Source organism: Hesperophylax consimilis, chromosome 8 (genome assembly GCF_061612785.1).
Source record: "Hesperophylax consimilis isolate HC1 chromosome 8, BYU_Hcon_1.0, whole genome shotgun sequence".
Lineage (NCBI taxonomy): Eukaryota > Metazoa > Arthropoda > Insecta > Trichoptera > Limnephilidae > Hesperophylax > Hesperophylax consimilis.
Window position 1 is genome coordinate 6014733 of NC_142843.1, and position 10196 is coordinate 6024928.

Genomic DNA, 10196 nt, shown 5'->3' on the forward strand with positions numbered 1-10196 from the left:
ACATTTGTCAAGTTGCTCCCTGGTAGGAGCCCTGGCAATTGAGTGATACCATTACAAAAAATACTGATTTAAATACTGAACATGGGGCCATGACGCTGTAATATTAAATATTAGATAGCAGTTTCTATGTTTTTACGTTGGCAACATTAGTCCCGCGCAAATTTTTAGTGGTTTCATAATCTGTAGTCGTGGTGATAGTGGTATATTTATGGTCGTGGTGTTTTTGGATTTACCATCATGTAATATGTTTGTTTTACATTGATGTCCATTATTAAATGGCAAAATTGTTTAAAAATTCTATAATTATTCTAATTGTTTGACCTGAGAAACCATTTTGCATTTTCAATGCATTTTGAAAATAGGTATTTTGCATTTGAAATGCTTTTCTAAAAACCATTTTGCATTTTGCATTTTCAAATGGAAAAGTTTTGACCCATTTCCATTTTGCATTTCAAATGGTTTTGGGTACCCATTTTGCACATCTCTGATTATGCTGTATATATATCTAACTGGTATATTCAAGTATACGGTTGTTGAATTTTGATCAAAAATGCATATTAATAGTGTTTTTTTGTTGTTTTTTTAATGTATATCTAGTACGTCAAACATATTGAATATTTGTTGACTCATCCATTTTGTTTTTTAAACAATTACTTAAAGATGATTAGTGTTTTTATGTTTATTTAGCATATATGTAGTCCGTCAAACATATTAAATATTTGGTTTGTGTCAGTCATTCTATGTGTTTTTAAGAATTACCTTTAAGATAGTTATACATTAGCGCTTTTGCGGGAATCAAACCCTTAACTTCCGAAGAAGGGTCAAATGCATAGGTAATAACGCCACATAGACCGTCTGCCTATGCCGTTTTATGGAATGTGATAAATAATTTATATTTAACTGAAGTTGTTTTAACGCCAATATCTATCTTGAAAGGGTTTCTAATTTATGACTAAAATAAAAGCGTTTTAACAGGTTCGCTGCCACTTGAAAAAGTTATGATCAACTGGGAGGCCACGTATATTTTTAAAATTTAATATTTCAACCGCCGTGCCGGTCCGAAGACAACATACTTGGCCCGATGCCGGCGCCAAACTGAGCCTATGGAACGCACCGGTGCGTGGTCGGCCACGCGTATGTACTCCTCACACCGCACCGGTGCGGGGATGGCAGCGAACCTGTTAAGTACCAGATTTATTTTACTCAGCACCTACCTAAAGTTTTATCCAAAATAGTGGTTTATTTGAGTTCTCAATTAGCCTATACCAACTCCCTTCAGTAGTTTCAACACTTTTGTTCAGTTTTCAAAGTTTTCTGTGTTCATCAAATGCGTTAAATATATATTTTATTTTTTAATTTTCCATTTAAAAAAAACTGTTTTAGAAAAAAGATAAAATTATGTTTCCGGTGTTTCTATTTTAAATAAACATTACTATTTATAAATTTTAACATCAAACGTCAAAATTGCTAACCGAGGTTGCATCTCACCTGATATAATTGATGTATGTGATTGACGGTTCCATGATAACTCAACACAGTGACAATTCAACACATTTTTTAAAAAGTGATATAAAGTCATTAGAAACGATGAAAAAAGAAAATTTTAACCTAACCTAACCTACTTAACCCAGTTAATAAAGTTTTTGTTTCATCACTTTCCATGATTTTATATAACTTTTTAAAGATGTGATGAATTACCATTGTGATGATTTATCCGGTCACCGTGAGTGACACATGTACCCGTATGTGTGTTATTTATGTAAATGTTGTGAAATGTTACTGGAATCACTGATTTTCAGGATAAACAATAAATAGTCTAAATACATATATATATATATATATATATATTTAGAATTGTTATTGAAACCGATTCGAAAGAAAGTAAGTAAAGATTTTCGGCTCCTAGACTGCAGAAATATCAAAAAAAATCGATTAAATTGATCTGTTAAAGATTTTTGAAAGGATTATTCTCGGGTACACTGACACGCCCATAGCACACTAACTTCTATCTCAGTGGCATAATCCTAAGAGTTCTGTTATAAATTTATCTGTTCATATTTCTGGATTTGACATGAATTAACATTTCCTTCAACAATGACGAATAATAAATTCGTTCGTACGTCCTCGTAAAAACAAACGCAGGCAATTGTCGGCGCGTGTCGCGCACCGCAAATCTCGACGTGTTAATAACCCCTTAAATAACATTCCAGTCCCCTTTGGCCTGGCCGGGAAAATGGGGGGCAGCGGCCCACCTGTTATAAAGGTCACATACAGTTGGAAAACGTATTGGATTTTCTAAAAATATGTGTAAATAAATTGAAAACATTGCTGGTGCGTTCATTATTCCGAGTGAAGAGAAAAACCGATCGAAGTGAGTCGTGACCGAGGGAGTCAGTTTTTCGTAACTTCTAGAGAAATTGTGGAAACATTTCCATTTTTTGAAAGATAATCATTTTTATTCGCCTGTCTGGGGCCTAGGAGTCGAAAGTTCTTATGACACTGAAGATTTAAACCGATATAATAGCGAGTGTGACTGATGCGCCCCCCAAGTAAGGTCAATTTTTCGTTAATAGAAATTGTAAACGCCTAATCAATACTTTTTTTTTTAAATTTCACAAAAAAAAAATTCAAAATGAGCCTTGCTGAAACTTAAATATAAAAGTAAAATAATAAGAACCCAAAAAATTGCTACCATTCAAAAAATATTTCATTAAAATTTGGTGAAATAATAAAGGTATCTATGAAATAGATCTGTTACGCTGAAACTTTGTTACAGGTGTAAAAATATGTAAAAGTATTTGTACAGGTGTATACTAGTCCCAGAGAAAGGTCATTCGTGACGTCATCGTTTTAGTGTATTCTGTCTTCGTTTTCACACAAGAGGTCGATCGTAGATGACGTACGTACAAGCTCTCTCTGGAACTACCTTACACATAAAATGTGTTTAAATTTTAAGGGTAAAATATATCCCATAAGTTCTTCATTTCGAGGACCTCGCCCACAAGACCGTGTGGCCTAATGGATAAGGCGTCGGACTTCGAATCCGAAGATTGCAGGTTCGAGTCCTGTCACGGTCGAAAATTATTTGTTTTTGATCCTTTCAAATGTTTTATTTGCTTAGTTCTTTTACACAGTTGTGTAAAAAAACTATTTTCGGAGCGTGATTAGGTAATATTTAAAAATCTTGCTACGAAATATATTTTTGATTCATTAATTAATGTGACATTATTTACGAAAAATCGTATATTTTGCCATTTTCTTTCAAAATTTATTTAGGCTTGTAGATTATTTTTTTAAACTACCCCTTTGGTAAGTAGGTACCATGCGTATATTGTAAGCCGACGCACGATATGTAGAATGGCCTGTTAAGGCTGTTAGTGTCTACTAGCGTGCTTTACGATAGTAATATTATGTATGTATATGTAAATATGTTTCATTTACATATTATTTATTTACATATTATACATATGTCGTTATTTGTTCCCACATTGTACATAGAATAATAATTTTCTATTGTCGATTGATGGGTTCGTAGTTACAGCCTAGAAATAAATAAGTAGAGGGCGCTGAAATCCCAAAATAAATCGTCGAAGATTTTTAGGTCAACAAAACTGTTTACAGCTGGTAATATTATTTCCATCACGAGCTTTGTAGCAACCATATATTTGTAAAAAAATGCAGTTTTGTAACTCTAGCGAAGCCGGGTAATATCAGCTTTATAAAATAAATCAAAGATTACCAATTTTTATGCTTAAGCACGTTTTGATTTCGAATATTATTTATAATCTATATTAAATTAAGCTGATGAAAAAAATATTAATCTTAGTACATTCTTACACATAATAATAGACATAAGTTGATGGGGATGCGATCCTTTAAATGTTTACAAATGGCAACAACAATATGGGTAGTTGGAAAATGCATGTTGTGTTTAAAAAATCATTTTTTACATGAATTCCACACAGAAGTCACCGAGGAAAATCTTTTAAGATGTATGAATCCCACTGCGGTGAAATGCGTTTGGTCGTATTTTAACTTAATCAAACAGTTTACTACCAAATCAAATGTGTGGCACTTTCCAAAAGGAGATGATTCTGCATAATATTTTAATAATAATAATAATTGGATGATTTGTATAGAGCCGTTTTTGTTCAAAATCACCTCAAGGATGCTGTACAAGTACATAATACATTTCTACAGTGATCTATCTTATTACTAACTGTAGACTAGTCAAACTATTATTACTTTCTGTATATAAGACAATTTTAGTTCAATTTTTTTTTATCGTTTGACGCTTTGCAAGGAAGATATTTACACGGAAAAGCTATTATTTTGTGTTTCTGAAATGTATGTATCAATATAGCCTTTTTTCACTAGACGTTAAATATAAAAACGTTTTCCTTGGTTGTTTAAAACTAACTGTCGGGTTAAACTCGAATGTAAAGATCAAATTTCAAAGACAATATTAGTTATTATGATTTTTTTTAATACCAATTGAATAAATCTTTTGAATATTATGCCAAGCCTTACTTTAGCGGATTCTTTTAATATGATAAAAATAAACTTTTCAATGTATTGTCTGGAAAGCAGGGTGGCCAGAAGTGGTGTCCAGTGTGGGCAGACCGTAAGCAAAATAGTTGAAAAACTTTTGGTCGTAAATAATTCACGCGATACGTTTAGGAAAAGATCGATAATTTTCCATTTGTGTTGGAGAATACAGGCAGCGGTGTGGGGAGGGTCAAAGTACTGAGCGACTCAAATACAGGCAACACTACTAAATAATTCATTGCGGCGAAATGATCGATATTAGTAGGTCTATTATACTACTTGAAACGCTGAACTGATGGAAAAGTGATTTATTTTAATTCGCATAATCCTGATAATTCGCCAAATAACTTCATAGCTCCGTAGATAATCCTGGTAATTCGCCAAATAACTTCATAGCTCCTTACATAATCCTGATATTCGCCAAATGGCTTCATAGCTCCGTACATAATCCTGGTAATTTGCCAAATAACTTCATAGCTCCGTAGATCGGTGAGTTTTGATTTTGTAACTTGTTTGAAAGGTAGTCAAGCATTTTGAAATAAATTTTTTTGTCTCTGTGTTAAAATTTTCCTCACAAATTCAGGTCAAGCAATTGGTAGTTGATAATTTTGTATGTAAAATATATTGTATTATATGTTTAAGTCCTATGGCAGTTTAATATTTATTTGAAGTTTATATTTTATTTGTCTTTAGTAGTGTTTTCATAGCTCTGTTTTTTTAGGATTGTCAGTTGTTTCATTGTTGGCTAGGAATAAAATGCTTCCCAGTAATAAACTTAATGTTATGCAGAATGTTAGCTATCATACATTTGTGGTCGAAACAGTGTTAAGATATTTCTTTATTCTTTTCAATTGAGTTTATGTTTGGAGAAAAAGTCAGTTTGGAGTCCTCTATTACTTCTTAATATTTAATTTCAACAACTTATTTCAGGGTTTCACCGTCTATCAGAACTTCTCGTATCCTTGGTTTTATCTCCTATGCAAAGTTCAAATCTTTTGATTTTATTATAATTCAATTTCTTTATTTTTCTTTACACAGAACAAAATATTTTCCCCTGATATGTGTATGTATGATATTCAATTGCTTTTATAATATTGTTAATGTATATGTATATTATAAGTAGGACAAGTCCGAGAACGGACCCTTGCGGTGCTCCCAATGAAATCTTTATTAGCTCGGAAACTATCTCGCCAACTTCCGTGGATGTCTAATATTTTTTAAATATTTTTCGCGGTTTTCTATTTATTTAATTTTTGGAAAGTTTTTGAATTATGGTGTACTTGTCTGTAGTTTCAAGTGCTCTCAAGTCCAGGAAAACCGCGATGGCATGCAGTTTTCATCTGATTCCTGTTTCCTGTCAAGTGATGGTTTGTGGTATTAGGTGAGTTGGTAAGAATTAATAAAAGCCATCGTTTGCTTCTGAGTTTAGGTACACTGCTTCTCATAGTCATACTTATATATTCTCCGCGCGCTAGCTATTCTGGAATTCTCGGGAAAATAAATTGATTTTGCTTATCTTTTTACAACAATGTATTTCAAAACATCTGTACTTATTTTTTTGGTACTTTGTATATTCCCTCTTGTCTATTGCGATCTGGCAGATATTTGGACTTGGTATTTAAAAGCATTCGAGGCGGATATCGAGAAGACAGTCGACAGAAATAAAGATTTATTTATTTAATTATTCAGCAAATTAGTAGATGGATTGCATCTTACACCAACTAAAGAAGGACGTGACAGTGGAGGTGATCGCGACTGATGATTCAAGGGTAAGAATCTTTGCAAAGACTGCTTTTTGTCATAATGTTAGTAAAAAGTTAATTGAATTCTTATTTTTGTTCGTCAAGTTCAAGTTAATTGTAACTGTTCTATACTTCTCTAACTCCTGATGGATAATGTGGCCATTTTGCTTTACAAAAATGATTTTCTTTTATTCCGTTGACTTTTTGGCAAGCGGTATCAATATACTAAAAAAATAATCAAGAAGAAAAATAAAATCTCATTCCTTTCTCTATTTAAATAATGTTTCTTTTCTTTTTTTTGGTCCCGTTCTGTCTTTTCCCAAAAAACAGTTTTCTTGCTAACAATTTGCCTTCTAACTTCACTTTGCACTAAATTTTATATAAAAATCTTGTTCTCAAAGATTGCATCATGTGGGGAATTAAATTGTCGACATATTATTTTATTTTAATAACATCGCTTCCCTTAACGCAAATAAAAAAGCAAAACTATTAGATATAATCCCTGTATCAGTTTGTTATTATAGGCCACGGCAAAGCTCGGGAGAAACCAGTTTCGTTCCTACTCTAGGATAAAATAACTTAATTTTTGAAAACACTAAAGTGTACTTATTTTTAGATTGGTATTATTACCTTGCGAGGAGTCGAGCACATTGTCAGCAATAAAAGTTTATTGACTTGCTGTAAATGAGTGCAAAGTTTTCTCGGAGCAATCTGTATTTCATCTCGACGGCCTCCGTGGTCGAGGGTTAACGTTCTTGACTAGCAATCCGAAGGTTGTAGGTCCAAATTTTATTTTATGAGTTTGTATTATTTCACAATTTATTAATTAAAAACATTATATAATATAGAGTGGAAGATACTCTAAGAATGAGTTTGAACAATTCTTCAAATTTAAAAAAATATTTTTCATGTTCTGTGAAAGTTCTTTTATTATTTGAGTTATGTCTAGTAATTGACATACAATGATATAATAATAGAACATTGATAGGAATGAACTTTGAAATTTGATAAATTGTTCTATGAAACAACCCATCCTTGGTATCGCCTGGTGTAATACCACAATTCAGAATTGAAACGTTGCTTGAAATGGCTTAAGATATATATACTAGAGTAGCCAGGTACTCCTCCATCTCTCTCTTCCCTATCTCCTTAACCTTACCACTACCTCCAGCCTCACAACATACCCCAATTGGGGTTGCCATAGTCTCTCTGGCTCTAGACGGTTGGGAGCATTGAGTGAACATCAAACTCAAAACTGCTTTTTTTTATTAAAAATGCTCGCCAAAAATACGATAATAAATCGTTTTTACTGCCTGTTATTCGCCTTCGCCTGTAGTTTTAAAATTGTTTACGTAGAAGACATATGAAAAACAAGTCTCTTTTCGTTTCCATGTATTTTACATTGAAGAAAAAGAGATAATGATCTCTTTCTCTTCAATGTCTATATAATATTATTACAATTTTAACAAATTCACATTTCTGCCAATTCAGCTGCAGCTTGCAAATCGAGTATGTTTAGCACAAGAAGGGCAAAAAGGAGTACTTGTATGTGTAAAGTTGCATCTGTTACTTCGGGAGATGATTTTACACGATTTTTAAAGTAAAAAGATACGTTATTTTTTTTAGAAATTCTAATGTTTTAAGTTAGTTTTAGGTAAAAAAAAGGTGAATCGTTTGTATGGAAAAATAAATATTCTTCTATGGAAAAATGTATTTTGTTGAGAAAATGAACATTGGAAGTTCGAAAAAAGTTATTCATAATTTTAACTTCTACCATCATGTAGAATCACCTCCCGAAGTTAACGCACTTAACCCCCGAATAAACCGAATTTTATTAAAAATTTCAATTTGTTCAAGAGAATGAAAAGCCGATATATTTGAATGCACAAAAAGATTTTTTTTTGGTGTTCTCCGAATGGTAACTAATTTTTTTTAAAAATAATAGTGTATTCAGAATTTGTTCATACCATACCTCTCTTTGTTTACACTAGCCAACTGCAACCACTACACTGTGATTAAAACGAATTTAACCTTTCACGTTATTAAAGGTAAAATAATTTCATTATTTTATCTTTAATAACGTGTGGCTCTGGAATTTTTCATTTTGTCACAGTTTTGCCGTAAACTAGTTATTATGATACCATTATTAGTATTACCTATTAGGTAGATACATTTTTTAAATTATCTATCTATGGAAAAATCCAATGGGCAGAGGTTTAAATAAATAAAACAAATCATAAAAAGTCATCTTAGTTTTCTTATCACATAAAAAATTAAATAAATTTAAATGCATATATTATTTATTTTTAAATATTGTGTACATAATTTTAGAGGTTGAGACAATAACTTTTGCATAGTGAAAAAGTTATTGACTCAACATCTAAAATTCTGTACATAATTTAAAATTCTGTACATAATTGATATTCTGTACATAATTGAAATTCTGTACATAATTGAAATTCTGTACATAATTTCAGAAGCTGAGACAATAACTTTTGCATAATTTATAAGTTTTATTATTAGTTTTATCTTTATTTTGGGGCATTAACGATCTGTTTTTACACCCCACAATTTATGGATTCGTTTTCTAAAGTATCTGTAGCATAAAGAGTACAAAAGTCAAAAACAAATTAATTTTCAGGAGAGCGATTTTTAATTTATAAACTGTATACACATTTTCGATTTTTATTTTTATTCAACGTGAAGATATTGTCTCGGTGATTGAAAAACTATTTTTATTTATTAATACCATATATAACTAGCATCTTAGATAATTACTACCTAAGATTTGCCATTTTTTATTTGGTACATTATTTTTTACAATTTATATTTTCCAGTAATGTAGGCCTCACTGGGTGGCTTGCCCGTGCTGAGGCCTTCATTTTATAATATGAAAATATAATCTACATTATTACATTTAAAGAGAAAATAATACATTTAAAAATAAAATAATACATTTAAAATTAAAAATACGAAAAACATAATAATACATTTAAAATTAAAAAATAATACAATGAAAATAATCTTGTGTGTTTGTGAGTGATGTGTGTTTATATTGGTTTTGTGTGTTACGTGTAGGTTTTATTTTTATTTTATGCTATGACATTTTGGTAATATTGTCTTTTTTGTTCTTTAATCCATTTTGTAATTTTGTGTGTGAATTTATTTTTATTTTCGTCAATTTTAATTTCAAGTTTTACACTGTTGAAAGCTTTTATAGCATGGTATTGGTAGTATCTTTGTCCAAACCTTGAATTTACTGTCGGAGTTTTCATGTTTTCTTTGTACGCTTGTCTAACTGGTCTGTTAGTGCTATTTTGTGTGTCTTGAAATTTTTTTTTTGTCAAAAATGTAGTTTAGTAGTGTTTTAACGTATAATTGGCGTATATCTAGTACGTCACAGCTATTGAATATTTGGTCTGTATAAGTCAGTCTATGTTTTTTAGTATTACCTTTAAGATCGTTTTCTGTGCGGTTTCTATGTAATTGATAGCCGAGTTTGTTGCTCCTCCCCAAGCAATAATTCCATATTCTATTACTGATTGGCAAATTGCAAAATATATTGTTTTCAATTGTTTTATTTTATATATGTTTCTTAGGTTTAGGAAAATGTGTATTGTTTTGAGAAGTTTATTTGTGATTTGTTTGATGTGAGGTATCCATCTAAGGTTATGGTAAATTACGATTCCTAGATACTCTATTTGTTCTGTTTTTTCTAGAGGAGGGCAATCGCAGATGTTGGTGTTTAAACATTCGTGTATTTTTATGGTGTTTGTGTTGTTTTTTGGCTGTCCCGTGCTATTTATATTGTATGTTGTGAATTTTGTCTTTGATATGTTAAGTGTAAGTATGTTTGAGTCTAACCATGTTTTCACTTGCGAGATTCCCAAATTCGCTATGTTATAT

At 31.3% G+C, this 10196-nt stretch overlaps 1 non-coding gene across 1 annotated transcript; it reads left to right on the plus strand.

Annotated features, from left to right (window-relative positions):
• The first annotated feature begins 3004 nt into the window (after window positions 1–3004).
• Window positions 3005–3077, plus strand: TRNAR-UCG (transfer RNA arginine (anticodon UCG)). Its single transcript has one exon. It is a non-coding gene; the product is annotated as a tRNA-Arg (tRNA).
• Window positions 3078–10196: the final 7119 nt, after the last annotated feature.